Below are 12,667 nucleotides of genomic sequence, written 5' to 3' on the forward strand. Positions count from 1 at the left end.
CTGACTACCCTCCTTCCCGAAATGTGTGTCCCTTCGCCTCTGTGATTCCACACTCTCCCTGCTGTCTAGATGCCTATGTCTCCAGCTTTTCCTATTCTCTGTCCTTTGCTGGCTCCACCTCCTTCAGCCCACCATTAGATGCTGAAGCTCCTCACCACGGGGTTGCTCAAAGCGCTGTTCTCTTCCCATTCTCCGCTCCCCACTATGCAGCCTCACGGTACGCTGTGGGGGCCCCATGGAGAAGCAGGTGCCGTTCATGAGAAAGCTAGGCTTTTAAGTCAAGCTGCCTCCCTCACCAACTTTTGAAGATTAAACAGAGCCTTAAACTCAACACACAGGTCAAAGATGAACCTGAGGCTCTCCCCATGCTCCCCATCTGGTCCCTTTGTCCAACATCCCCTACTCCAAGAGGGGCACAAGCCAGAAATCTTGGACCTCTCCCCCAGGCTCCACAGAGATCCGAACTCTTTCTCCTTGACGTCCCTCAGATCTGCCTGCTTCTCTCGATCTCCACTGCCTTCACCCCAGTCCAAGCTGGGGGGCCCTCTCGCCTGATCTACTGCAGTAGCCTCTCTCCTCACCAGGGCTCCGGCTCCTCTGCCACACATTCCCCAAACTAAGTCCCAAATGAATGTCTCAGAGTGCAGATCTGAGTAAGTCACCCCACACCCCGTAAAGCCATCCATGCCTTAAAATAAAGACCAACAGACTTAACGTGTAAGCCCTGCCTGGCCCCGCCACTCTTCGCTGCAAGGTCCTCCTGGCTGGAAAGCTTTCTGCTCCACACTCTCTCCTTTCGCTCAGTTAACCCCTACTCAGACTTCATCCCGAGCACCAATCTTTCAGGCACCTTTCATGACCCCAATTTAAGTTAGTTTCCTTTGTGACATATTCCTGAGAGCCAGGTGTCTTTCCTTCAGATCCCTCATCATGATTGCAACCACACATCCATTCCAGTGATTGGCTGGCCAGTCTATCTCACCACCCTGACTATGAGCATTCGGTGTCTTGCTGTTCATGGAAGTCCAGGGACACAGCTCAAAACCTGGCATGCAAAATACTCCCAACAAATATTTGCTTAATGAATGAATAAACCAAATAAATTAGATAATGTGCTCCTTTAATATTAGTGAGAAATCGAGTGGTGGTAAAATTGATATTCTTCCCAAATATCACAGTAACCAGGTTGCTCGGTGTCTAAGCATTGCTCAACATCTCTGTAATGGAGCCCACAGTTTTTCCATATTTTGTAAATCAAAACATATCCTAGGAAACTTGGCAACAGAGCTCAGCTATGTACCTGCAGGTATTATGTGAGCATTCTCTTTGGCATGACCTCCATCATGGTCATCAATGATATGGGGGTGTTGGGAGCTGCATGCCCAGGGCCGGGGGGACATGCAGCCCAGCGTACACAAGTAGTTATCACAAGGTTCGTCTGGACCAGTTAGAGGACTAAAATTTTCTTGGCAGATAGGAAACACAAAGAGGACATGAAGACCCAGGGATGAAGAGACAGTCTGAGATTGAAGTCATTTGTATTTTGTATAGGCAACCACCTATTTCTACATCCTGATAAAATTCAAGATTATAATGTGATCCTTAATGCAATATTCATGGTTATGTTTTAAAACTATGAGAACTGAATTAGAACTGTACACTAATCTGCCTTTCTTCAAACTAACTTTATCCAGTGACCAAAGATTGGCTTAGTGATGGTAGTTGGCTTAGATTGGACTGAATAGTGCCTTGCACAGCAGAAAAGCTCAATAAATACACTTTTTATTAAATGTGAAAGCATGACTTTTATCCCACAGATTCTATTTACAGGTTTCTATTTACAGATGTGGCTCTCAATTAATGGGAAGTTTATCTCTACGATGTCATTAAACAATCACAACAAGGCTGGAGGAGCTGAGATCTGGCCCTGAGCTGGTTGTCAAGGGCACTGGCTCCAGGCCTGGTTTTCTGTTTGTTAATCTGTTGCTGAAGCTGCGTGACCCAGGCAGAATCTCTTCCACCGCCGGGGGCCTTGGCTTCTCCGTCTGTAAAGTGAGAGATGGATTAGATGATCCTTGCTTAAGCCCCAATACGCCATGATTTCAATCCCAAGTGATCATGCCCGGGGAAGGGGGCGTTGCTGCACATGAACAGGGGCACCAGTTGCCTGGCTCAGGAGAGGATCCAGGAAACAGGAGCCAGAGCACAGGCCAGCCATGCCAGAGGATTCCGTTCTGAAAGAGCTTAGTGGCTTACAGATGACCAACAATGCAACCCAGCCGTATGCTTATAAGAACAGTGGTTGTAATAAAACAAAAATGGATGGAAGGCACAAGAGTGCATTCAGCTGGCAGGGGCCACCCTGTCCTGTGCAGAGCAGGAGACAAACCACGTGCCCCTGGGCTCCAGGCAAGGGTCGGCGTGGTGTGAAGACCAAGATAGGACGAAGGCCAGCCCGTGGAGGACTCTCAGAACTCGACAGAACACTGGCTACCATCCCACCTGACCCTCCCATGTCTCCCTACAAATACAGAAATTGAGGCCCAAAGGGGAAGAAAAGCAATTGGCCCAGGTCACATGCCACGCAGTGTGTTTGAACTAAAATTCAAACACCTTTATTTCTAGGGCACATGATTTAGCCTCCAGGGAGGGGCTGGCTCACGGCGGGTGTATGAAGCCAGGTCAAGGTCAAGGTGAAGGCCACCATGCAGCTCAGCGCAGGACCCGTGGAGGCCACAGCCGGGGGAGTTACGGGATGGTTTTACATCTCAAGTCTGCTGAGACGGTGGACTCGACAGGAGGCATCCAAAAATGGACTCTCAGGTCAAACCCTTTTTCAATACACGGAAGTTGGAAAGGGTCACTAGAACCCAGTGCTGCTTCCTTCGCATCTCTCAGCACAGTCGTGCTGCCTCCTCCTTGCTCCTAAGAGCACCGTGGGGCGGCGGGACGAGAGTGATGAGAACGGGGTCCAGAGACTCCCTCTGCCAGCATTTGAACAACAACAGGCTCCCCAGGATCTTAAATTCTGTGTTTACTTGCAATCAAGAGGACGCTGGTGCTTGTTTCCCTTGAGCTTCCTGGAAAGCCTTAAGGGGGTGCCATCAGCAGCTGTTCTGGTTCCCCAAATACAACCAAGAATCGTGACTTTTCAGACAAATAGAGTGCGGGATGGAGGAATTTTTCTTTTCAGGGTTAAGCTAAGGTCGACACGACACTCGCCATCATCTTTAACAGCTAAGCTTTGAACTCCCCTCTGGTTCGGAATGAGGCCAGCCCAGCTCCCGAGGGCCCCGCTCACCACCCTTTCTCAGGAACTATGCCCCTGCAAGTCTGCTGAGTCTCAGGGAAGCTGCTGTCACGGCGTCTCTTCCACAAGGAACCCACAGCAACCTCCCTACTCATTCCGGGACCACTGCCATTATTCCAAGTGCACCCATTAACCAGTAGGTAAAATGACTAGAGCAACCAGGTACTGATGCCAAATAAGTGGCCATATATTTGGTACAGGACTGATATCCAAGGCTTGTGTCCTTGAAATTGTCATTTACTGCTCTGTGACCTTGGATAAGGCACAGATGCAGCTTCTAATAAGTTAAAGGGAGTGAAAATGAAGCAGAAGGACAGAGAGATCCCTCGCAGTGCTCAAGATTCTGTCATAATTAGGGGACCATACAGCTTATCATCCACACTGGGGCCATCCTGAGAGTGATGGGAGGAACTATTAATAAGTACTCTGAGACAATAGGCGTGTACTTATTGTCACCCTGTAGTGGCTAATTATATGTATTAACTTGACAGGCTAAGGGATGCACAGAGAGCTGGTAAACTCTGTTTCTGAGTGTGTGTATGATGGCTGGCGTCTCTGGAAGAGACCAGCATTTGATTCTGTAGACTGAGTCAAGGAGATCGTCCTTCCCAATGTGGGCGGTCATCATCCAGTCCTCTGAGGGCCTGAACAGAGCAAGAAGGCAGAGGAAGGACAGTCTCTCCCTCTCTCCTTGAGCTGGGATGTCCGTCTTCTCCAGCCCTCGGACGTCAGAGCTCCTGGTTCTCAGACCCTAGGGCTTGGACTGAGTTACAGCACCAGCTTCCCGGGTCTCCAGCTTGCAGACGGTAGATGGTGGGACTTCTCGGCCTCCGTGATCATGTGAGCCAAGTCCTATAGTAAATCCCCTCGTATCTATCTGTCAATCGATCCATCCATTGATCTGTCCTGTTGGTTCTGTTTCTCTGGAGAACCCTGACTAATACACACCCTAATTATTATCAACATAAGATAAGCATCCAAGAATGTGAAAGCAGTTGTTACTTTAGGTTTTTTGGAGAACTATAGCATCTTAGGAGCGAAGCCATATTTCATACAAAATGAAATATATGAGAGACACTCTCTCTCTGAGATGATGAGTTTTTTCCTCCAAAAAATGATTATTTTTTCTTCTGGTCTGATGAAAATCTAAGTCCATATAGTTTTGTGTATTTTCCCGTGAGCTCTGTACTTGATTATTTTCTTTTATACATATGTGGAGTTTCACAAAATCATCTCATTCAACTCGGGCTCTAGACAGTCATTCTTCTTGAAGGCATTTCTTTTATTATCACAGAGTTTTTCATCACAGAGACTCTGAGAAAAAATGTAAAGACAAGACCCCAGTGGTAAAATATCCTAAGTTAATGGAGAGGTTATTTACAGAAAACTCTAGTTTCATCCAGTATGTGTAAAACTGCAGGTTTATGCATTATGTCTAGGGCCTAAAAGTACTCAATTACTCATGGTTTAAAAGATGAGCTTCCTGAGTTAAATTTGCGGTTGATTCTAGAAATTTGAGCAAACTCTTTTCACAAGTGTACGTAAATAAGAGTTATTATTCTTCTAGCCCACGAGAGGCAGAAACCAAGTCTCATTCTCTTTTTATTGTTAACTATTTCTGGCGCGGCATAGACTAAACATCTGATAAATATTCCCTGATTTGGTCGTTTAAAAGAAAGTAAAACAAATGAAGTTAAGAGATGTGGTCAAGTCACTATGAAAAGTGAAGAGATAAGTAAGAACTATTAACTTTTTTGTTGTACAAGTGAAATGATGTTAAAGTATCAAAAATTAACAATGTATAAACATTTATTATTATGTGACTCAGCTCATTCTAGTTTTTGAAGTCAATATTAGATTTTATTATTAATTATCTGCAGATTATCAAGTACTATTTCCTTAGCCCAAAAGTTCTAAAACTTTTGGGTTCAACGTTTTGGACCCCCTATGCACCCGTGAAAACATCCCAAACAGCTTTTATTTATGTGTGTTCTATCTATCTTTATTTGCCACACTAGGAATTTAAACTGAGAAATTTTTATAATATTTATTTATTTACTCATTTTAAAGTAACAAAAATTGGGCTGGCCTGGTGGTGCAGCAGTTAAGTTTGCACATTCCACTTTGGCGGCCTGGGGTTTGCCAGTTCAGATGCCGGGCACAGACCTAGCACCACTTATCAAGCCATACTGTGGCAGCATCCCACATAGAAAGTAGAGGAAGATGGGCACAGATGTTAGCCCAGGGCCAGTCTTCCTCAAAAAGAAAAAAAAAGAAAGAAAGTAACAAAAATTAACCCATTGTTAACATAAAATAACCATATTATTGAAAACCAAAAAATCAGTAGAGTGGCACTCTTAGATTTTTGCAAATCTCTTCAACGTTTGGCTTAAGAAAAGACAGTCGGGTGTGTGTTTCCACATTCGATTTGTTGGAGTCCAAATTTTGGTTGAAAGATGTGATGAAAATGCAGTCTCAAGCACGTACAGAGTTGGAGAAGAGGGGGCCGATCTTAACAGGCTTCTCCGATAATTGTGAAGTCTTCTCTGTCACTACACTCAAACGCCGTCTGGTAATACCTCAAAGATTAGTTGCAGTGTGGCATCTGACCATGCCAACGCCCTTCTCGCACCCTGTTACACTAAAACCCTTTGATCTCTCTTGCACTCTGGATGGATCTTTTACCCATATATGATTTTGTAACATCATGTGTTGGCCATTTGGAAAATAAGAGTTCACTGAATTACACAAATCTTCCAAATTCTATTACCAAATACCACAGTAGCAAAAACTCGCATTGTTAACATAGGCACCAGTCTCATCAGTATTCTGAAAATAATTTTGACTCCTAGACTCCCTAAGTGATGTTAGCGATCTCCAGGAGACTCCTGACCACACTTTGAGAAACTCCCTTTAGACTCCTCTGAAGCTGCGAAACGCCCAGGCTTTGGCCATCTTGCCACAGGGAGTATTCAACTCACATCCACTAGATGGAGCACAAAACCATCAGAACCATCTTTGTCTTTCTAAGGCGGAAAAAATCTTCCATCAATATCAATTCCTTTAAGAAGAAATTCAAATGCAATTTATAGGAGAGAGAAGAAACATTATAAACAAATTTAAATAATTTTATTACCATTGATCTTTTGTAATTTTAAAAGAAAAATTATATTAATCCTAACTTGGCTCCAGCTAGTCATAGTCATGTTAATTGTATCTAATCAAAAACACGTCAATATAAAAAAACTCAAAGTTGGGACCAGCCCAGTGGCATAGTAGTTAAGTTCATGCACTCTGCGTCAGCGGCCTGGGGTTCTCAGGTTTGGATCCCCAGGGGCGGACCTACACACTGATCATCAAGCCATGTCTGTGGTGGGGTCCCACATACAAAATAGAGGAAGATGGGCACAGATGTTAGCTCAGCAGCAATGTTCCTCAAGCAAAAAGAGGAAGATTGGCAACAGATGTTAGCTCAGGGCCAATCTTCCTTACCAAAAATCCCAAAAGAATTCCAAGTTGAGTAACGTCAGGTTAGTTATTTATAACAACTGTTACACTGAAAAGTTTTTAAAAATCTGAACGTGTGTGTGTGTGTCTACACTGTGATGGCTAATTTCATGTGTCAATTTGGCTGGGCCGTGGCACCCAGATGTTTGGTCCCATGCCAGTCTAGATGTTGCTGTGAAGGTGCTTTTCAGAGGGACCAATATTTAAATCTGAAGACTTTGGGTTAAGCAGATCGTGCTCCACGATGTGGATGGGCTTCATCCAATCATGAAGGCCTTGAAAGAAAAAGACTGATTCCCCAGAAAAAGAGGGAATTCTCCCAGCAGACCCCCCGTGGACTCGAACTGCAACTCTTCCCTGGGTCTCCAGCCTGCCACCTCCCCGCAGACTGTGGATTTGCCACACCTCCACAATCGTGTGAGCCAGTTCCTTACAATAAACCTCTCTAGGCGTGGTTTTCATGTTTGGTTTATGTTTTACATCCTGTTGGTCCTGTTTCTCTGGAGAGCAAGCACTGACTAACACATAAACACACACAGAACTGACAAGGAATTCCATCAGCAACACCAGCCTGAAGCGGAAGGGAATAATGCAACCCTGCCAGGTGAATATGGAAAGTTTCTTCCTTGACGGCTTTGGCTAGTCAGCAAAAAACTCTGGTTTGGCAGCCTCACTTAGGAAGGCAGAAATAAAGTCCCATGGCCAAGAGAAGGTGAGGAATCCAGGTGGTGGCCTCCCCCAGGAACTCCCTAGAGGTGGACCCTCAGGGTGAGGATACAGCTAGCAGCAAAATTGCCACCTTGGGTCAACTCTCCAGTACCAGTAAGAGAACCCCAAGCCTTGAAGTTGGTTTAAGGGAGCCCCAGAGTATTGGTCCAAACCCACCCACCAGATGCCTGGCAGAAGTAACAGGAATTAAATCTGGAAAAGGTACTTCATCTGCAGAGAAAAATTATTCCTACCAATAATTTTTCAAATGCAATGACTAGTATGTTGTCAAAGATAAGGAAACATATGTGAAAACTGCTCAACACACAAGAAACAACAGACAACAAAAACAGATCCACCGAGACTTCTGTTATTGCCAAGATTGGGCAAATCGCAAAACAAACATGCTTACAGCATTAGCCATTAGGGAAACGTGAGTCGAAACCACAGTGAGATACCACTTCACACCCACTCTCGGCCATGATCAAAAGACAAATAATCACAGGTGTTGGGGAGGAAGAAGTGTTGAAGAGATTGGAACCCTCACACCTTGCTCCTGGGGTTTTCAAATGATGTGCCCACTTTGGAAAACAGTCAAACATAGAGTTACGATGTGATCCATCCGTTCCACTCCAGGGGTGCACTCCAGAGAAAAGAAAACGTGTCCACGCAACAGCTTATACATTGACGTTCATAGAACCATGACTCGTCATACCTCAAAAGTGGAAACAAACCCAATGTCAACAACTGATCAATGGGTAAGATCAAATGTACTCTACTCAGTCACAGAAACCACATATTATGTGGCCCATTACATGAAATGTCCAGAATAGACAAATCCACAGAGGCTGAAAGTAGATTAGTGGCTGTCTGGGGCTGAGAGACTGAGGAAAAATGGCACAGAGTTGCTTAATGGGGTGATGAAGACCTTCTAAAATTGACTGTAATGATGGTTGCACAATCCCAAACCATTGAACTGTACACTTTAAATGGCTGAAATGCATGGTATGTGAACTATATCTCAAAGCTATTAATGGAGTGAAAAAATAGTAACAGAGTGCTGAAATGTTGAAATAAAAGACAATCCTGAAGATTCTAAGATAAGAAGAAACCATAAAAAAGGGACATATCAGATTTTTTAAATAACTAAATAGAGGTTTTAGAAATAAAAATTAAATAACAAAAATAAAAAACACAATGGATGAATTTAAGTACAGATTTGGCACAGCTTAAGAACTGGAATATAAATCAGAAGAAACTATGCAGAAACAAAAATACTAAGAATATAGAGAAAAACATAAGAGCTATAAAAAATAGTGTAAGATGTTCTAACATACACTTTATGAACATCCCACAAGAAAAGGAGAGCGACAGAGGCAAAATAGGATGAGACATGAAATTTCTCCAGAACTGATGAAAAATACCAACCCACAGAATCCAGAATACTAATGAATTCCAAGCAGAAGAAATAAAAAATTCACACCTAAATTGATCATAAAGAAATTGCAGAAAACCAAAAACAAATAAAATCTTAACAGAAGACAGTGGAAACTAAGGGATTTCCCTCAAAGGAACGACAGTTTGAGTGACAGCTGACTTCCTGCAGCTGCAGTAGACGACAGGAAACACCAGAGTGACCCCCACAGGGAACCGAAAGGAAATGGCGGCCAACCTGCAGATCGACAGCCGGAGATGACCCACCCTTCAGAAACAAGGGCATGTGCACAACTTTTCACACAAGCAGAAACCAAGAGGTTTTGCCACCAGCAGAAAATAGATGGATGTAATTCAGACAGAAGCAAAATGACCCCCAATGGAAAGACTACAATAAAAAATAAACAAAGAAAGTGACAAATGATCCCAACTCTATATAAATGCGTGTTCATGAAATTCATGGAAATTTTTTTTTAATTGGGGTGAATTTTCAAGACTTGCATGGCATCCTAATGAGGTATTTATAATGGCCCACATCATTGGAAGGCGCCTCATTTGCAGGACACATTTATTTTAGAAAAAGAATGAAAAGGTGTTCTGGAAAAGCACACAGGGTCAGGTGTGTTACTTGGGGCCAAATCCGGCCCAGCGCCTGTTTCCGCAGCAGCCGCAAGCCAAGGATGGCTGTGACGTTTCTAAAGGGTTCTCAAGACAAGAGCCAAGAAGAACGTGCAAAGGTGGGCGTGGAGGTCCACCAACCTGAAAATGTTTCCTAGCTGGCCCACTGGTCTAGATTATCCAGAATATAGGATGGTGGGGGTTTTTTCTTTTCTGTTATAGGCGCAAAAAGTTTTTAATTGAGAGAGCAGCTTGTTTTCCTCAGGCAAAGACAGCGTGTAATGAGTGACGGGAGTATGTGGTAGGAGTCAACTAGCAAATTAAAACCCTGGGAGGCCATGCCGATTTCTCTGTTCCTCAACTTGCTTACAACGTCCTCAGCCCTGGGAGGCTCCTGACCCCCGTCTGGCGAGCAGCTTCCCTATTGCCGGTCTGTTTCACTGTCTGCCTGAGGCTTTGCTACGTTCCTGCTTGGAGAGCACAGCTTTCAAATCCTAAGGAACCCTGTGTCTTGACACGAAAGCTTACCGCGCAATCAGGCAAAGCTTGGAAATACAATACCTGTGTACACATTCAGTAGGAACGCCGTGCTTTCACCTTTCATAAACAGTGTGGACAATAAAACCATGCAAATCACTGCAACCTACCTAACAAAAATGAGTTTCTTCTCAAAGTAAGTCTGAAAACCAATGAAGTCTTAATGGCAGAAGAGAATTAGCAGGTACGAATTTACACGTGAAAATCGCAAATGAAATGTTGTAGAGGCAAACGCTTCTAAGACATTTGAACATGTGGCACAGGAATGCAGTAGAAACTATGCGCATGTATATATATAGTAACTTCGCAAGGAAATTTAGGAGCATTGCTTTTCAAGTGACAAGTCAGCATCCGCTCTTGAGGTTTTAATTTGTAAGTCAACTCCTAGCACATGCTCCCATCACTCATTACACATTGCCTTTGCCTGAAGAAGAGAATATATACCAGGCACTAGTGGGGAAAAAAGATCTAGAATGTTAGCTCTTCTTTCTTCTCTCTAGAATTTCAATTCAATTCATTATTTGTTACATTACTCTACCAAGCAATCTAATTTTAATAACGTCCTATATAGATACAGACGTAGATATATAGATATCTCCAGGAAGAATGTTAAGCTTGGTGTTTCAGGATAAGTTGCTTAGAATAATCCCTGACATTCATCTTATTTGCTCTGCTTATTTCTGGCAGTCCTGGGAGCTGCTGTGTACACAAGAGGGCACATTGGTGATATCTTAAGGCTTATTATTCTTGCAAACAAAGAAGAAAGCTGGCTTCTTTGCTAGATTTTCCCAGCAGCAAAATTCTGTGTTGAAATAGTTGACCCATATGAGTTAGTATTACCCAAAATACCACACAAATTTTTTTTTTGAAAAAACACAACTATGCTCATGTAAAGGCAATGACATTTTCCAAATCTACCCCTCTCTCTAATGTAGGTCTCCTAGAGTCCCAGGAAGAGAGCATGGCTGTAAAGTCTGAGTCCACCCCTGTCCTTGCACAGATCTGGAAGCTGATGTCCACAGTGACCGACCGCAGTTCACACCAAGCCCTCAGCACCCACCCGAAGACCCCCCATTACCATCTGGATCAGCTTGCAGGAGACCCAAAGGGGCAGCACGCCTGCTTCTCAGGCCGGGTTACGTCCCAAGTCTTCTTTATAACTGCGCGCTGCCTTTTAAATTAAAGGATGGCCGCCAGGTGTAAACATTTTCCCCAAGAGGAAGGGATGCCCCAGAAATAGACCAATGGGAAAGTTCCCTTAGTTAGTCTTAAACACGATTGGAAATTTTAAAGAGAAAGGTGTTGTTGTACACCTGAAAATTTATACAATGTTATAAACCAAAGTTACTGAAAAAAAGAAAGAAAGAAAGAAAGAAAACTGGCTCTAACGTCAGATTACTGAGATTGAAACAGGTTTCTCCATTTACTAGAGATGTTACTTTGGGCAAGATACTTAACATTATTGTGCATCAATTTCCACATTTTGTTAAAGTGGGAAAGATAATTGAACTTTTATAAGTTGATTGGAGAAATTAACTATAATATAAAGTGTGTAGGATAGTGTCTTAAATACAGGAAGCATTCAATAAATGTTAATTATTATTATCAAAAAATAAATTAAAATAAAGAGAAAGATGCTGGCTTAGTACAGATTAACAAAGTAGGGTGCGAGTGTGGACCAGGCCCCCCGCTGGGATTAACTGTTTCTGATAAAATGTTATCCGTATTTCTGAAAAGTCAGCAGCCGGGGCCAGAGTCGAAGAATGAAATAAGGAGGATCTGGGTCTCTCTTGGCCCCTAGAAACCATGTGGGCCCTTTGAAACCCACACCTGTTCACTCAATGAGTTGCTGCTGTGTACCTGCTCTGTGCACGTGCTGTTCATGCACGGAAAATGCCCCTGCTCTGACAGAGGTCCCAATAAGACAGTCCCCAAGGTCGTTCACAGAAACGGCCACTGGCTGGTGATGGGTACTGTGGGGGACAGAGCAGGGAAGGGCCTGAGAGCCCGGCCAGGGTTGCAATTTCAGACAAGGTGATGGAGGAGGAAGCCTCGTGGAGGAGGTGACGCTAGAGAAAAGACACACGCAGCTGTGCTCAAAAGCAGACATGGGCATCGCTCCCTCAGTAGGAACTGATGCTGTGGTTGCTGAATATTCACACGTCATATGGTCTCCTCAGGTTGTGATCGCTTATATTCTACAGGCTGGATGTAATTTTTCTGGTCTCTTTAATAACTCTGTGGTGATATTTGGGATTTTCTAGAAGTCTGTAAGTCCCTGGTGGTCAGAGGAATCCGCTTATCTCCCCTGTTTTAGTGACTTTCAACACATCACAGTGGCACCCATGACAGGGCCCCAGAGTGTGTTATCTTGTTAACACAGATACGTGTCATGGCAGGATTCAGCTCACCATATGGCACCCATTACATCTGAAAATAAAAATGCTTTTCAGTTCTCTAATTAACAAGCATTTATTTTGTGGATGCTCTTGAGATAATGCTAAATGTACATAAAAGGGCTTTGAAAATACCTTACGTGCCTGATTTATTTTA

General features: G+C 43.6%; 1 long non-coding RNA gene across 1 annotated transcript; it reads left to right on the forward strand.

Moving 5' to 3' along the window:
• The first annotated feature begins 2,550 nt into the window (after window positions 1-2,550).
• Window positions 2,551-12,644, forward strand: LOC139080096 (uncharacterized). Its single transcript, XR_011534256.1, has 2 exons — window positions 2,551-4,150; window positions 11,050-12,644. It is a non-coding gene; the product is annotated as an uncharacterized lncRNA (long non-coding RNA).
• The last annotated feature ends 23 nt before the right edge of the window (window positions 12,645-12,667 follow it).

The sequence above is a fragment of the Equus przewalskii genome, chromosome 28, assembly GCF_037783145.1.
Source record: "Equus przewalskii isolate Varuska chromosome 28, EquPr2, whole genome shotgun sequence".
Lineage (NCBI taxonomy): Eukaryota > Metazoa > Chordata > Mammalia > Perissodactyla > Equidae > Equus > Equus przewalskii.